We start from the raw sequence: 13,206 nt of genomic DNA, 5'->3' as shown, positions 1-13,206 counted from the left end.
ATACATAAACTGTGCATATTATCTCTTCATTTATGTGTGGGATTTGTGAGCAACTGAAGTTTGTTTTTCTATAAAGTGGACAAGACTCTGTATTTGATTGTAACCTCTTCACAATCTTTCTCCCCATGTTTTTGGAACCCCCTTCCCTCCCTTCAAAGATGTACATCACAAGAATAGCAATTTGATAGACATTTTGTTTAGTATTCTGTGAGGGAGATGAAACACACATCTTTTGTTTCTAGAAACACCCTGTTAGTATGCTCCCACTCTCCAGCTATTAAGACTTTGTTCTTTTCATTTCCCTCCTTCAGCACTCAGTCTTTTGAGTTCCTCCTTCTTAAAGTTCACCTGCTCTAGCTTCTCAATCCGTCCTTTTTATCCCCATCTAATCTCTTTATTTGTATGTACACACCCACTATTGAATACCATTTTAAAGCATGTCAAAGCCAGTAGAAGAGGTGCAATTTCCCAGCTGTACCAGGGATTTGCCAGGTTGCAGTTTGGTTATATGGACCTTTTCTCTCATGGCCAGGGCAGAGATGTGGAATAACTAACCAATGACTCAGTTATGGCAAAAGTTGGAGAAAAAACCCTGAAAGGAAGGGACTCCAAATGCATCTCATTCATTGGCCTGTTTTGTGATATTTGAACTGGAACCTGTGACATTTGTCCTTTACCACCTGACAAAATATGCTTTGCCAGTAGAGGAAATTGAAAAGACACTGCAGGAGGAGGGAGGATGTTCTCTTTCTGAGTTTTACTCTCTTCTAGCTCTTACTTCATAACTACCAGCTCTCAAAGGGCAAATACTCCCCATCCAACAAGTTTCTTTGCCTGTCTAGGATTATGGATAAGCTCTGAACCAGCTGTGGCCTGGGACAGCCAGCAAGTTTCTCTGCCAACCAGTAGACCATCACCACAACCTCCACAATGAGCTCTGAATCTTACTTAGCTTTGTGAAAGGAAGGACATACCATTCTCCACTACTTTACCTCAGCCCTAGGCATGCCTTTAAAGTTCTCTTATCACCTCTTTGCTATCAGAAATAATGGTTCCTGTTAAATTCTCTATGCTCAAATTATCATCATGATTTATGTTCCCTAACTAGACACTGAGCAGTAAAATAAGTAAAATGCTTAATATGATGTATAGCTTACAAATCATATGAAAAATACAATATTTTAAATGTCTCAAAATAATTTAAAAATCAATAATAGAATTAAACATTTTTCAACATATGATGGAGGGAAAAATTGTCAAAGATAATAAAGTTAAAAAGGAATAAGCAAACAATGGGAAAATAATAAACCAGAATGCATCAAAAACTGTTACACAAACCAAATACTTCATTTAGGATAATTGAATGGATTAATCTCTTTACTAAAAGCCAAAGATTCTCAAATTGAGTTTAAACATGTATAGACACTTGTAAACCCAATTTCTGCACACTGGATAAAGGAGTTGTGTAAATATACTAAAAAGACATGTATGATGTATTCATGCAAATAATTTTTCAAAATAAAATAAAATTAGGTTATATTAGAGGGGGTGATTTTCTAGAATAAAAACATTTTGAATGATGTACAAATTTAGAAATTGTTTTACACCGATGCCTTTTGCATTGTTATACAAAAAGAAAGTTGGAAGAAATAAAAGAAAAATTAATACAAATTCAATTTTACTGGAATATATAGCAAGATGATTCTAAGTATTTACCAATTAAATATTTATCAATCAGAAATAAAATCATAAAAACTTTGAGTAATTTAGTTATATAATCAACATGCTTTTAAATAAATATATAGTGAACATTAAACAACACAAATAGAAATTCTATTTCCTTATGAGATATCCATAGAAGATTAACCACAAAATTTCATATTCTAGATTATAAATATAAATATAATAAATTATCCAAAGCTATAAATAACCCAGTCATAAACAAATTTTAATGTATGAAAACTTAAAACCTACATAAGTATTATCTCTAATCACACTAAATTGAAGGAAAACAAATTTTCTAGTTGAATACATTTAATTAACAACTAAAATGAAAATAAAGTATAATTTTATCTGGTTTCAAGATGGGAAAGAGTGTGTTTAGTCATGCGAAAATAAGAATCAATGAAGAAAAAGATAAGGTGAATATCCTAATCAAAATCAAGTGAAAAGGTATTTAATACATGCAAGAGAAAAGATTAAGCATAAACAAACATATAGAAGAAAACTACCTCACCAATAATCAAAGAAGTATAAATAAAAGCAAGGAATGAGATACCTATTTTTAAATTATCAGTTTGTTAAAAATTTAAAGCTGGGGGTGCAGGTTGGCCAACATAGGAAAATGCATTCTGATACTCTCTGCTAGTGAGGGTACAAATTGTTATAATCTTCAGAAGACCAACCAGAAAATGTTCTCTTTTTCTAATGGTATAGGGATATTCTAATAGCACACAAAGACAGATTTACTGTGAAACTAGTGGCATTGAAATTTCGGAACCCCTTCAACTACTTTGAATCCTTTTCAAGATTGAAAAAGTCATAGAATTTGATAGAATGTGTTCACATAGTTATATGTTCATACACATATATATTATCTGTATGCATATATATTTATATTTATGTATATATTCAGTCAGAATTTCCCCAATGCAATTATGTTTATTAGGTAATTTTAATATATATTGGACAAGCATGTAGAAATCTTTTTGTAAAGCTTAAAACAATTTACTTAGTTTACCTCTTTTTTATATTACTTCTATCATATCAATATTAATTTAAATTTGTAGTCCCTTTTACTGTGTTGTAAGACTATTCTTACACATACAAAGTTTTAAAAAATTCATATGTAAAGGATGACAAATTATCCTGAATTAATATGAAGATTCTTCCTTTCCTATGAAGAAATAGGTACAGGATTTCTCTGCAAACCCAGAATGTTAACAGCATCAATATTCATGAAAGTACAGATGAAGGCATGATGAGAACATAAGGATGCTTTTACTTCTATTGAAATAGGTCATTAACTATGTCCATAAAAATAGATTAATTTACCACAAATGAGTTTATGAATACCATGGAAAATCAATCTTGCTATTCTAAATGCTTACAGAATCTAAAAGTCTTGTGGAATACCAGGCACCGTAATAATTTTGCACAATGGTTTTTAAATCTAACATATAATTTTGTAAAAAGTTTGCTCCCATTATAATAAATATTCCAAGTCCTTCATGACTATAGCAACATTTCACTGACTTCTCAATTACGACAGGTAACATGAAGCCATAATGGAATTACAAAGAGAGTTATGATGACAGTTTTTATATATATTTTCAGGGTTTTCATCATGTTGCCCAAACATGATGATCTCAAACAAATGAACTCAAGGGGCCCTCAGGTCTCAGACTCATGAGCAACTGGGACTCCACCACATGTAGCCCCAATTCCTTTTGGAGAACCCAGGTGAAGACAGTTTTCTTGAGAGGAGGCTTCCTTTGTTTTTTCAGGAAATGAGACACACAAGATACTGGTTTCCTGGTCTTAACTCCTCAGGTTACAGACTGTATTTAGGAAAACCTTTTCTTTTCTCTTTTTTCTTCAAAGTTCTACAAGATGTAAAACATCTAATTTTACTAGTATCATGATATTAAGGACAAGTGAGGAAAGTGTGATTTACCCTGGGACCTTCACCTTCTCCGAAATAGTTTCCACCATAGTTATAATAAACATCACAAAAATAGAAGGCCATCCTTTCATTGTTTTGAAAGTGGGCTTTAGTGGGCTGGGGAGATAGTTCAGTTGCTAGAGTGCCTGCCTGCCTTGCAAGCACAAGGCCCTGGGTTCAATCCCCAGCACTGCAAAATAAATAAATTAATTAATTAATTAAAAAAAATAAAACTGGGCTTTATCCTGAACTTCCAAACCTAAGCAGATAGAAAAATCTTAAAAGATAGAGAAACATATTTATGGAGGTTAATATTTTAAACAAAAATCCTGTTTTAAATTCATTTTTATTTGTCCTATTCAGTTATATTTGGTAGGACTTTGGCTTTCTATTACTTAAAATATTCAGTTACATTTAGTAAACTACTTTAAAATTATCATTCTTACATACTAAAGTCATAAAATAATGATACCAAAAGATTAAAAAGCATTCCAAAGAGCAAAAAAATGCATGTATTTCCTATTATTGGTCTTCCATACATATAACAAACTGTAATTAAAAGACATACTTTTCAAAACGAAAAGATTCATAAATCTTTCTACAATTCAGCAGAAATATTGAATTTTTCCCATTTTGTTTGGTCAAATATTGTACTTTTTGATTAGAAAAAAATTAGAATTTAAAAAAGTAAGTGGATTATATATTGAATGAATGACTGTGCTAGATATGAAACCTGAAATTTTGGGAATCTTCCCAGACTAAAGCATAATAGCAATTCATATTAAATTACCACCCACAAAATAAATAACAGATAAACATAGTATGTTACAGGGTAAGAATAGGTATACTGAAAAGGATCAGATGAAAATATAATTATCTCCCAGTGAACACACACATTCAACAAAAGAAATATAAGCCTACTTCACCTGCCAGATCATTTTTCGTTTTTATGAAACAGGAAATTTGAAACACACAATTTATCCTACCTGTTGAAGTAATGTAGATGAAGGTGGATTTAGTTTGATAACTCCACTCCTCTTCAGATTTACAAAATGGAAAATAGGCATATAGTCTATCAAATCAGGTTGACATTCAATCAAAATCTTATAAAATATCATGTATCATAGAAATAAAAACATAATGTAGCAGCTGTAATAGCTAAATAATGATTTATGAAAGTTTGAATGTTTCAGTGATCCTGAAATAAGAAGGAAATAATATACATAGTTTTAGTATTGGGGGCAAGTTATATGACTTAATCACTCTACAAGTCATTTTCTACACTTGAGAAATATATTTAATAATTCTGCCTACTTTTTATAGTAGGCAAACTTTTTCTTGCGAAAAAAGATAATTTTAAAGAACTTAGCTCAGTCTTTAGAATAAGATACACATTTATCAGTAGTAAATTGTTATTGTTTGATATATTAGTTCCCTCAAAAGTAAATCTAGGTCTTTTTGTCCCCACATACTTGATCCTTTTGTTTTTTTCTGCTATCAGTATGAAATTGATTAAAGATAGAACTAATTTTGCTATCTTCAAATTTATAAGCCTGGACCAATTTAGGGCAGTCCTTTTGTCAAAAATATATAGATTTAAATAATCTTCATTCTCCATTATCCCACACATGTTGGCGTTTCCTTCATTACCTGTGTACTCTTACATGTTGGCATAATATATAGAGGAAGCTTAATAATCCAATAGGAGCTGTCCTTTCTGAAGTAAATCTTGAAAGGTGTATCTGTCAATTTAACACTTTGAGTGCCTGTCACCTACAAAACACTCTGTAAGACATTACATAACAACAATGCAAACACTGAATAATACACTCTGTCAGTGAGTGTGTGAGGAAAGAGGCACCCTGATCCATTATGGAGGGTAAGTCAATAACATGCCCAAAGAGGTCAAGAACCACATTCATGGAAATTTTAGATAATAATGCCTTTGAAGCAGAATCAATATTTTTTTAGTGTTACACATATTTCAGGATTGGAGCATTATGTATAACAGCGGATGTGGCAACATACTAAATGTACATCAATAAGGGAGAGGATATGTAAATTACATTATAACCATGCAACTAATGCAAAACAGGTGTAAAAGATGAAGGATGGTGTACTACATGTCAGAATAGGAGTTTTTTTGTAAGTACAATTTCATTGCTAACTAGTGTGATATTACGCAAAATAATAATGATAATAAAATCACAGAAATTCAGAAACTAAGTTTTGAAGAACACACAAAATCTAAGAATAATACCTATGAGGAGGGAATGAGAAATAGAACAATGAAAGATCAACTTTTCACCAAATGTTTTCTCTGCACATTGGAAAAGGATCAATATTTAAGCTTTTCCAAACAAAATTTACTCTTTCTTTTTTTTTTTTTTTTCCAGGAATTGGTTTATTTCACTTAGCATAATATTCTTTAGATCCAACCATTTACTTGTAAAAGTCATGGAGTCATTCTTTATGGCTGCTTAACAATGCATTGTGTATATATGCCCCAATTTCTATATCCATTCATTTGTTGAAGAGCACCTATGTTGCTTTCACCATGTCATGGCCACTGCTTGGCAGTAGATGAATGGTTAAGATTGAGGGGTGCATCATTCACTGTTGCAGTTGAAGTGACCGAGGTCTTTACTATCTTCTCTTGGTGTCTTCAGTTATCTGAAGCTGTTCTGCTATTGAATGTGTGTGTCATATCAGGAATTATGTCTTTTTTTTAATCTATTTTAATTAAAAATCATAAATTTACATAGGGCAATCTTGTTTGATTCATTCTGTTATTTTTTTGCTTCCCCCCACCCCTCCCACCCCTCTTTTCCCTCTATACAGTCCTTCCTTCCTCCATTCTTACCACCCTCCTTATCCCTAAACCTAAACCTAACTCTAACCCTAACGCTAACCCCTCCTACCCCCCATTATATGTCCTCATCCGCTTATCAGCAAGAACATTCGTCCTTTAGTTTTTTGAAGATTGTCTTATCTCACTTAGCATGATATCCTCCAATTTCATCCATTTGCCTGCAAATGCCATAATTCCATCATTCTTCATGGTGGAGTAATATTCCATTGCATATATATGCCACAGTTTCTTTATCCATTCATCAACTGAAGGGCCTCCAGGTTGGTTCCACAAACTGGCTATGGTGAATTGAGAAGCTATGAACGTTGATGTGGCTGTATCTCTGTAGTATGCTGATTTTAAGTCCTTTGGGTATAGGCCAAGGAGTGGGATAGCTGGGTCAAATGGTGGTTCCATTCCAAGCTTTCTGAGGAATCTCCATACTGCTTTCCAGAGTGGCCACACTAATTTACAACCCCACCAGCAATGTATGAGTGTACCTTTTTCCCCACATCCTCGCCAACACCTATTGTTGCTTGTGTTCTTGATAATCACCATTCTAATTGGGGTGAGATGAAATCTTAGGGTAGTTTTGATTTGCATTTCTCTTATTACTAGAGATGTTGAACATTTTTTCATATATCTGTTGATTGCTTCTACATCTTCTTCTGTGAAGTGTCTGTTCATTTCCTTAGCCCATTTGTTGATGGGATTATTTGGATTCTTGGTGTAGAGTTTTTTGAGTTCTTTATAGATTCTGGAAATTAGCACTCTATCTGAAGTATGAGTGGCAAAGATATTCTCCCACTCTGTAGGCTCTCTCTTCACATTACTGATAGTTTCCTTTGCTGAGAGAAACCTTTTTAGTTTGAATCTATCCCAGTGGTTGATTCTAGCTTTTATTGCTTATGCTATGGGAGTCCTGTTAAGGAAGTCTGATCCTAAGCCAACAAGTTGAAGGTTTGGACCTACTTTTTCTTCTATAAGATGCAGGGTCTCTGGTCTGATTCCGAGGTCCTTGATCCATTCTGAGTTGAGTTTTGTGCAGGGTGAGAGATAGGGATTTAGTTTCATTCTGTTGCATATGGATTTCCAGTTTTCCCAACACCATTTGTTGAAGAGGCTATCTTTTCTCCATTGCATATTTTTGGCACCTTTGTCTAGTATAAGAAAATTGTATTCATTTGGGTTTGTGTCCATGTCCTCCATTCTGTACCATTGATCTACCTGTCTATTTTGGTACCAATACCATGCCGTTTTTGTTACTATTGCTTTGTAATAGAGTTGAAGATCTGGTATTGTGATACCCCCTGCTTAGCTCTTTCTACTGAGGATTGCTTTAGCTATTCTGGGTTTCTTATTCTTCTGATGAATTTCATAATTGCTTGCTCTATTTCTGTAAGGTACATCATTGGGATTTTAATTGGAATTGCATTGAATCTGTATAGCACTTTTGGTAGTGCCATTCTGACAATATTAATTCTGCCTATCCAAGAACATGGGAGATCTTTCCATCTTCTAAGGTTTTCTTTAATTTCTTTCTTAATGTTCTGTAGTTTTCATTGTAGAGGTCTTTCACCTCTTTTGTGAGATTGATTCCTAAGTATTTTATTTTATTTTATTTTATTTTATTTTTTTGATGCTTGTGAATGGGGTAGTTTTCCTAATTTCTCTTTCTGAAGATTCATCACTTATGTATAAAAATGCATTGGATTTATGAGCATTGATCTTGTAACCTGCTACTTTACTGAATTCTATTATGAGTTCTAAGAGTTTTCTGGTGGAATTTCCAGGTTCCTCTAAATATATAATCATGTCATCAGCGAACAGGGATAGTTTGAGTTCCTCTTTTCCAATTCGTATCCCTTTAATTTCTTTGGTTTGCCTAATTGCTCTGGCTAGAGTCTCAAGAACGATATTGAATAGAAGTGGTGAAAAGGGCATCCCTGCCTTGTTCCAGTTTTTAGGGTGAATGCTTTCAGTTTTTCACCATTTAGAATGATATTGGCCATGGGCTTAGCAGAGATGTCCTTTACAATGTTAAGGAATGTTCCCACTACCCCAATTTTCTCTAGTGTTTTGAGCATGAAGGGATGCTGTATTTTATCGAATGCTTTTTCTGCATCAATTGAAATAATCATGTGATTCTTAACTTTTAGTCTGTTGATATGGTGAATGACATTTATTGATTTCCTGATGTTGAACTAACCTTGCATCCCTAGTATAAAACCCACTTGATCGTGGTGCAGTATCTTTTTAATATATTTTTGTATGTTGTTTGCTAAAACTTTGTTGAGAATTTTTGCATTGATGTTCATTAGGATATTGGTCTGAAATTTTCTTTCCTTGATGTGTCTCTGTCTGGTTTAGGTATCATGGTGATTTTGGTTTCATCGAATGAGTTTGGGAGGGTTCCATCCTCTTCTATTTTATGGAATACTTTGAGAAGTATTGGAATGAGCTCTTCTTTAAAGGTTTTGTAGAACTCGGCTGAGAACCCATCTGGTCCTGGACTTTTCTTTGTTGGTAGGCTTTTGATGACCTCTTCTATTTCATTGCTTCAAATTGATTTATTGAAGTTGTGTATATCCTCCTGGTTCAGTTTAGGTAATTTATATTTCTCTAGAAACTTTTTGATGTCTTCGAGGATTTCTATTTTGTTGGAGTATAGATTTTCAAAATAGCTTCTAATTATGTTTTGTATTTCATTCGTGTCTGTTGTGATATTTCCTTGTTCACTCCGAATTTTAGTAATTTGAGTTTTCTCCCTCTTTCTCTTGGTTAGTGTGGCTAAGGGTTCATCAATTTTATTTATTTTTTCAAAGAACCAACTATTTATTTTGTTAATTTTTCCGATTGTTTCTTTTGTTTCAATTTCATTGATTTCGCTCTGATTTTAACTATTTCCTGTCTTCTACTACTTTTGGTGTTGGTCTGCTCTTCTTTTTCTAGGGCTTCGAGCTGTACTGTTAAGTCGTTTATTTGTTGATTTCTACTTCTTTTGTTGAATGGGCCACATGAAATAAATCTTCCTCTAAGCACTGCTTTCATTAGTGTCCCAGAGATTTTGATATGATGTGTCTTTGTTCTCGTTTACTTCTAAGAATTTTTTTTTTCCCTCCTGATGTCTTCTCTTATCCATTCATCATATAATAGTGTATTATTTAATCTCCAGGTATTGGAGAAGTTTCTGTTTTTTATTCTGTCATTTATTTCTAATTTCAATCCATTATGATCTGATAGAATACAAGGTAGTATCTCTATATTCTTGTATTTGCTAACAGTAGCTTTGTGGCATAATATATGATCTATTTTAGAGAAGGATCCATGTGCTGCTGAGAAGAAAGTGTATTCGCTCTTTGTTGGAAGGAATATTCTATATACCTCCATTAAGTCTAAATTATCAATTGTGTTATTGAGGTATACGCTTTCTTTGTCCAATTTCTGTTTGGAAGATCTGTCCAGTGGTGAGAGAGGTGTGTTAAAATTGTCTAGTATTATTGTGTTGTGGTCTATTTGATTTCTGGAATTGAGAAAGGTTTGTTTGATGTATATGGATGAGCCAATGTTCGGGGCATAGATATTTATGATTGTTATGTCTTGCTGATTTATGCTTTCCTTAAGCAGTGTGTAATGTCCTTCTTTATCCCTTCTGACTAGTTTTGGCTTGAAGTCCACATTATCTGAAATGAGGATGAATACTCCAACTTTTTTGCTGTGTCCGTGTGCATGGTATGTTTTTTCCCATCCTTTCACATTAGTCTGTGGGTATCTCTTTCTATGAGATGAGTCTCTTGCAGGCAGCTTATTGTTGGATTTTTCTTTTTAATCCATTCTGCCAGTCTATGTCTTTTGATTGATGAGTTCAGGCCATTACCATTCAGGGTTATTATTGTGATACGATTTGTATTCCCAGTCATTTGACTCATTTTTGTTTTTTGACATGATTTGGTTTCTCCTTTATTTGGCTATTCCTTTAGGCTAGTTCCTCCCGTTGCTGATTTACATCATTGTTTTTCACCTCTTCCTCATGGAATATTTTGCTGAGAATATTCTGCAATACTGGCTTTCTTTTTGTAAATTCCTTTAGCTTTTGTTTATCATGGAAGGATCTTATTTCATCGTCAAATGGGAAAGTAAGTTTTGCTGGGTGTGAGATTCTTGGTTGGCATCCATTTTCTTTCAGAGCTTGAAAAATATTGTTCCAGGCCCTTCTAGCTTTTAGGGTCTGGATTGAAAAATCTGCTGATATTCTTATTGGTTTCCCCCTGAATGTAATTTGATTCTTTTCTCTCGCGGCCTTTAAAATTCTGTCTTTATTTTGTATGTTAAGTATTTTCATAATAATGTGCCTTGGTGTGGGTCTGTTGTAATTTTGTATATTTGGAGTCCTATAAGCCTCTTGTACTTGGTTTTCCATTTCATTCTTCAGATTTGGGAACTTTTCTGATATTATTTCATTGAATAGATTGTTCATTCCTTTGGTTTGTTTCTCTAAGCCTTCCTCAATCCCAATAATTCTTAAATTTGGCCTCTTCATGATATCCCATAATTCTTGTAGATTCTGTTCATGATTTCTTACCATCTTCTCTGTTTGGTCAACTTTGTTTTCAAGATTAAATATTTTGTCTTCAATATCTGAGGTTCTGTCTTCCAGGTGTTCTATCCTATTGGTTATGCTTTCTATGGAGTTTTTAACTTGGTTTATTGTTTCCTTCATTTCAATGATTTGTTTGGTTTTTTTTCAGTATCTCTAACTCTTAATTGAAATGATCTCTTGCTTCCTGTATTTGCTCTTTTAACTGTTGATTGGTGCGATCATTTAATGCCTGTATTTGCTCTTTCATCTCTGTTGGGGGCTGTGTTATGTTGGCGGCGCCGGGATGGCGCCTGATCACATCGGCAGCGAGGAGGTTAATTGACATAAGCACACTCAGGTGATTTTCTCGTCCATGCATACAATGTATGTGCATGTGTTCTCGAGCACTAATTGCCTGCTCGGAGCGTCTCGCCTAATCTTTGCGTAAGAGGCGTGGCCCTGCTCTCCGCCTCCTGCAGGTGATATAAGCGTAGGCAGAGCGAGACAGAGACACAGCAGCCATTAGCAGGAAAACAGCAGAAGAAGACACACGCGGCAGCAGCGAGTAGGGGCAGCGGCGGAAAGCAGATCGCGGAACGGAGAACTGAGACGCATCACTAGGGCACCTTGGGTGGACATACCCTTAGTTCACAGGATGCAGGACTTTAAGGTGTAGCAAGTCTCTTCCTCTAAGCTCTAAGCAAAGCTTGTCTTTCTCTCAAAGTTTCTCTCTTAAGCAAAGTCTCTTTCTCTCTGATAAGCGGGCTCTCTCTCCTCTCAAAGCAAGTAAACCTCATTTCCTCTATCCTCTATAAACAAGCAAGAAAGCAGTGCACTAAAGAGAAAGATAGAAGTGCCTCAGTTTCCACTCCACCACCCATAAGACCCGTGCAAGTTGTTGCTGCAAGCGGTGACAAATATCCATGGATTTTGGAACTGCAAAGAGCCGGCAACACATCTCATCCTTCAATGCCTGCATTTGCTCTTTCATCTCCTTGTTTGCTTCCCTGATTGTTTTAATTATGTACATTCTGAACTCCCTTTCTGACATTTCTTCTGCTGTGCTGGCATTGGGTTTTTTTGATATAGTATCTAGGTTTGTTTGGGACATTTTCTTCCCTTGTTTTCTCATATTGGTCAGATGTCAGTAGGACTTTGTGATATTGCAGAATTCTTCTATTGGCTTATAGTGTCTCTGTAGATTTCCAGTGTATCACCTTCCTGCCTTCAGTAGCCTGAAGTCTTGGAGTAACTTGATAATGCAGTGCTTCCAAGGAAAGCTGCCCCTAGCCCGTTACTGGTTCCAGGACTTGGAGCTGGCTCTGTGTGGAAAGGCTCTCACTGGGGGGCCTGCTCTGAGAAGCTAGCCTGGAAAGGTGCTTCCTGCTGGAGGGGGCCGGGCTGCGGGCTGCTTGGGGAAGTCCCTGGCTGCCCTGTCCTGCTCCCTGAAGCAACCTGCGGGCAGGAACTCGCCACCCTGGTTCAGGGACTTGAAGCTTGGTTCTGTGCAGAAAGGCTCTCACTGGGGGGCCTGCTCCGAGATGCTGGAGAATCTGGCCCTGTGGGAGGAGCCCACCACCAGAGTGCGCAGAGCTGCCTGGGGAGTACTCTTGCTGCCCTGCCCTACTCTAATAAGCCACCCAAATCCAGGCCTGCCGCCCAGGCAGTGCTTCACCGGGTGGGGGAGACTCACCCCGTGGCTCTATTTTAGTCCAAGTCTCTCAATGCCTCCCCTTCTTGAATCCTGGGTTCTGGAGCGACTGGAGATGCAATCGCCTTCTAGTCCACTTCTTGGATCACCCCCAAAATTTACTCTTTTGCAAACAAATCCTCTGGCTGCTACCTCTGGAGAATAAGTTGTGAGAAAAAAACTAGACAGCAAAGAGACCAATTAGGATGCTCTTGTGATGTTCCAGATAACAGAGGGTAGACTTGATTCTGGATCTATTTCAAAGAAAAAAAAAAGAATTGGGTGAGATTGGATATGATGTTTAAAACAAAGAAAGAAGAAAGTAAGACATCATCGATGCTATCACGGAAGACAACTGGAGGAACAAATTTGTCGAAAAAAGTTCAAAAGAGTATGTAATTAATTTTTTGTGTGATGCTAAG

Source organism: Sciurus vulgaris (assembly GCF_902686455.1).
Source record: "Sciurus vulgaris genome assembly, chromosome: 10".
NCBI classification, from domain to species: Eukaryota; Metazoa; Chordata; class Mammalia; order Rodentia; family Sciuridae; genus Sciurus; species Sciurus vulgaris.
Note: the sequence above shows the minus strand (reverse complement) of the source record.